Genomic DNA, 4,415 nt, shown 5'->3' on the forward strand with positions numbered 1-4,415 from the left:
TTTGTTAATGTGTTTTCGGATTTGTTAATGTGTTTTGCACTTCTTGGCTACCTTACTTCAGCCTACAAATTTGTCTACGTTTAGTTATTGCTGTCCTTTTTTGTGGATGAACATCTCATGATCAGAGACAAAAGATCATGCCAAATTCACAGTGTAACTACACAATCGTACACAAATAAAGATGTACTTTCTTTCAGACAAATTATTATCTTGTCAAAGCTTGAGCTCAACCAGATGGGCTTTGATCAGTGCTTAATTGTCCTGGATATTCTGCTAAACTGATGTATCCCTGAAGAAAACAGAAGGTCTTTTTTATACTATCTTTTTTTTCCTCCTACCTTCCTTCTTCCTTGAGGAAACTTTGATGTTTACTATGCCCTAGAAAAAGTGCTGTCTTACAGTGGCAATCTATACACAGAGTATGTAGCTGATCCTGGTGGAGAAAGAAGAAGATTTGAACAGAATCACTCAGCTGTTGAAATATAATGAGATCAATGAGAAAATAGAAGTAAAATCTCTTTTGTTTTCTGTTTCCTGTAAACTCTGAATAAGGACTGGTATTGTATTGCTTTTGTGTACATCCCTCATCATGTACATCTGGTACTCCCACATCAATATTGTGTACTTCCATATCTCTCTGAAATGCAGAATTTTGTGCTTTTCTGATATAAGAATGACAATCAGTTGTGAAATTTCCTTGATATTATATTATATAAAAGACTGCCTTTCAAGGACTTATAGCAATACACAATGTAGTGTGTGTGTGTGTGTGTGTGTGTGTGTGTGTGTGTGTGTGTGTGTGTGTGTGTGTGTGTGTGTGTGTGTGTGTGTTGTGTTGTGTTGTGCCAAAGACTGAGGCTACATTCAAAATCTGTGATTTTGAAGTTTTTACTTTAATGTTGGAAATAAACTAAATTAAAAAAAAAGAAAATGTGTGATATAATAAATATTCAAGATGTTGTATAATTTCTAGGTCACTATTTAAATGTAAGCAAGTTTGTGATATTGACCATAATAACTGTTCATATTTTCCCTTAGCTTCCACTGAATCACGTCTTCAGACGACACCTATGCACTGGATCTAATGAGGATCATCAGCTTTTTCTGTGTCACAGATTGGGGACAGATGCAGTGCAGAAGATTCTATTTAAAATGATACACACATGAACAACAAACAGGAGTGCAAAACACAAATAACTAGACAATCTTAAAATTCACCAGAGCCTGGTAGCTGGTCCTAAATTCATTCTTGTAACTCAGTCGAAAACATACATTGTGTTTGTTATTGGTGTACATGAATAAGGACCACTGCAGTTCTACTATCCAGATGGAGAAATCTATATTTCATGACAGACGTTGAAACTGGTAAAACACAGTCTGTTACAATCTGAACTGACATCTAGTAATTTTAACAGCCTATTTATGGGAGCATACATATGCATTCACCCCGCTCACCGAGGCCTACTGTACCACTGACTGAGGAAAGTGGCACGAATCTACAGGTAGTGACATTGCGACATGTCAGAGGTCATGCAGACAAAAGAAAATAAACATAACAAAATAAGAACTCTCCTGCCAAAAAAATAAATACATAGGAACAATTATGTACATGAAAAGTAATTAAATTTGCACAAAATACTTTATAGCATCCTGTGTGTGTGTGTGTGTGTGTGTGTGTGTGTGTGTGTGTGTGTGTGTGTGTGTGTGTGTGTGTGTGTGTGTATATATATATATATATATATGAGCTGCTGTAGATAACATGACTTTGATAAGTTGCTAATGCTCTTTAAATCAAATGTCAGACAGCAAGTGATGTATCCATGTATTTTCTGTGTTGCTTATTCTACACAGAGTTACAGAGAGGTCGGGGTCCTATCTCGCACGAGACGGGGAGACCCTGGATAGAGTGTCAGTCCATCACAGGGCAAATTCACACACTGACAATCCCATTCACACACAATTTAGAGATGCCAATCAGCCTACAATGCTTATCACTGGACTGGAGAAGGAAATCGGAGTACCTAGCTGAAAAAATAAAACCCCAAAGCACATGGAGAAAATGTAAACTCCACACATGGGGCAGAGACAGGAATTAAACCCCCAACCCTGAGGTGCGAGGCCAGCGCAACCATGCTATTACACTTGAGAACTCACTGTCATTAAAGTGAAATGCAAACATAGCAAATACTAAGAAATTCCAAAATTCATGTAAATATTTTAAAGACTTTATTTTTCACTCAAGTTGTTGCTGATATCATTAATAAAATAATGCAGTATGGGTCTAGCAGAAGCCTCTACACTTTTGCTGAGTTTATGAACTGTATAAGCCATTGGGAGAGTCTCTCTCTGCAACTGGCCTGCTTTGAATTATTCAAATAATGTTTGAATAATAAAAAAAAGAACTTACACAGACTATGAATTTGTCTTTCTTTAGGTGCTGCAATGGTGCAGTGGGTGAAGGAAACCTAACAGCTTGAGGGTCCTTTTAATAATCACATGTTCTCGCTGTGTTCATATTGCTTTCCAGTAAGTTCTTTGGTATTCTCTCACCTCTCAAACACATGCTGGTACATGCTGACCACTATGCAACCTGCTAAATTGCTGCTATGCTTGCTGCAATCCGTGCGTGAATGTGTGTGCATTGTGCTCTGAGATGAACTAATGTGCCATCGCAGGATCCTGCTTTGTATGTAGTGTTCCTTAATTCATTATGCCCATGATCAGGATAAAGCCCTATCTATGAATAAATGAATGAATGAATTATTTTTTTAATCTTGATGAGCAAGAACTTGGGGTAACTCAGAGAGCATATTAGGGATTGATACACTTAGTAACTTATGGCTTACGCACAACATTACGATACCATTATTTATTATCTGACTATACCAACATATATAAATATAATGACTGACAATGACCATGACTAAAAGAACAGGCCTATATAGAGCAGCTCATCAAGGGAAAACAAGGAACAAAGGAAAAAATAGGAAGACACATTAGGAAAGGGTGCAGCACCACCCGCATGGGAATAACACAGTGAATCATGAATCAGTGAATCAGTGAACAATGACCCACTTGCCAGGCCCCTGTCCCAGTATGTCCCAGTAACTGTCCACAGTAGGCTAAGTAGAAACCAAACATATTTATAAAGAAAATCATGTACACCCCAAAATTTGACTGTTTATCTTCTGGTAAAAAAAAAAAAAAAAAAAAAAATCTTTTTAAAAATGGTCTTTTGCACAACAACAGCTTCTTCCAGATTTTGATCATTAATTTAGACATGCTGTTTTCAGCTAGCCTAACCATCTTCATCATACTCCCTCTTGCTTTAGGCCTAGGCCAAAAACATCTACAAAATGCCCTAGATTCTGAAAAGCTTCCTTTATTTAGTATGTTCGAGCTTCCATTCATGCTGAACTATCAAAAAAAAAGAGAAATATTACACCACCCAAGGGCTTTACAGTAATTGGGAATGGATATGGCATGTGTGCAGACAGACTAATCAATGCCCATAGGAAGCTGCATCAAATAGCGGTATCATCAGATAACCAAATCACATATCATCCCAGACAATAACTCAAGGCTCTCTCTTAAATGATATTCTGTGGTGGCCTTGAATTGATTTACGGGACAAAAAATCCTCAAGTAAACTCTAGACTAAACCCTTCTTCTTACAATATCGGATTTATCTATTATTCTGCATTTTTCCTCAAATGCTTTAGTAGGTTGCATGTGCAGTTACCAGGCTTATGTTGGAGCCGTTGGTGCATGTATGACAGAATGTGAGGCAAGGAGACACATCAATGAGGCCAGAAGGCATCTTCCACCTGTCTCCTTCTGCACCACCACCTCCCACTCGCTCTACATATGTAGCAATGAACACCACACTGCAATCGTCCTCCATAAATCGGGAAATGATCCACATCCCCAGAGGAAGGCTTCCTTCACAGTCCATTTAGCCCATAGCAAATATAAATTACAGACAGATAAACTCCGGCTGTCTAGGCATCGGTGCTCTGTCTTTTGCTTTTTCCGTCCTGTCCTTCACTTCTTCCTCCCCTTCTGTTCTTTCTCACAGGGCCTGATTGTTCTCGTCTGTAATTGACTGTTATCTTGTCTGCGGAACTATTTCTGTGCTGGCCTGCAATTTGGTTTGTGAATAGAATAGATGACGGTCGGAGAAACCTCCAGGCAGACTCCCTATGTACAGAGCGCACTACTTATGTCTTGTCTTCAGGCTTAATCACCGTCTTTAGCTCTCCTCCGTCCTGACGTGACAATTAGCATGCCGTGCTTCCACAGTCTACCAGCAAAGGGAAAAGAAAGATGTCACAACTTTTTGTTATCACAGAGATCTGCAATGAAGGCACTACTCATTAACTTGATCGGCATTATAACTACTGGATAAATGGTTT

The 4,415-nt window shown here is 38.5% G+C and overlaps 1 long non-coding RNA gene across 1 annotated transcript in view; it reads left to right on the plus strand.

The window, feature by feature from the left end:
- Positions 1 to 1,707: 1,707 nt before the first annotated feature.
- The window catches only part of LOC125141086, a 6,029-nt gene continuing 3,321 nt past the window's right edge, over positions 1,708 to 4,415 (plus strand). Inside the window, exons 1-2 of the long non-coding RNA XR_007140448.1 lie at positions 1,708 to 2,111; positions 2,435 to 2,526. This is a non-coding gene — a long non-coding RNA (uncharacterized LOC125141086). The remainder of the gene's footprint in view (positions 2,112 to 2,434; positions 2,527 to 4,415) is intronic.

Source organism: Tachysurus fulvidraco, chromosome 4 (genome assembly GCF_022655615.1).
Source record: "Tachysurus fulvidraco isolate hzauxx_2018 chromosome 4, HZAU_PFXX_2.0, whole genome shotgun sequence".
In the NCBI taxonomy this organism is placed as follows: Eukaryota; Metazoa; Chordata; class Actinopteri; order Siluriformes; family Bagridae; genus Tachysurus; species Tachysurus fulvidraco.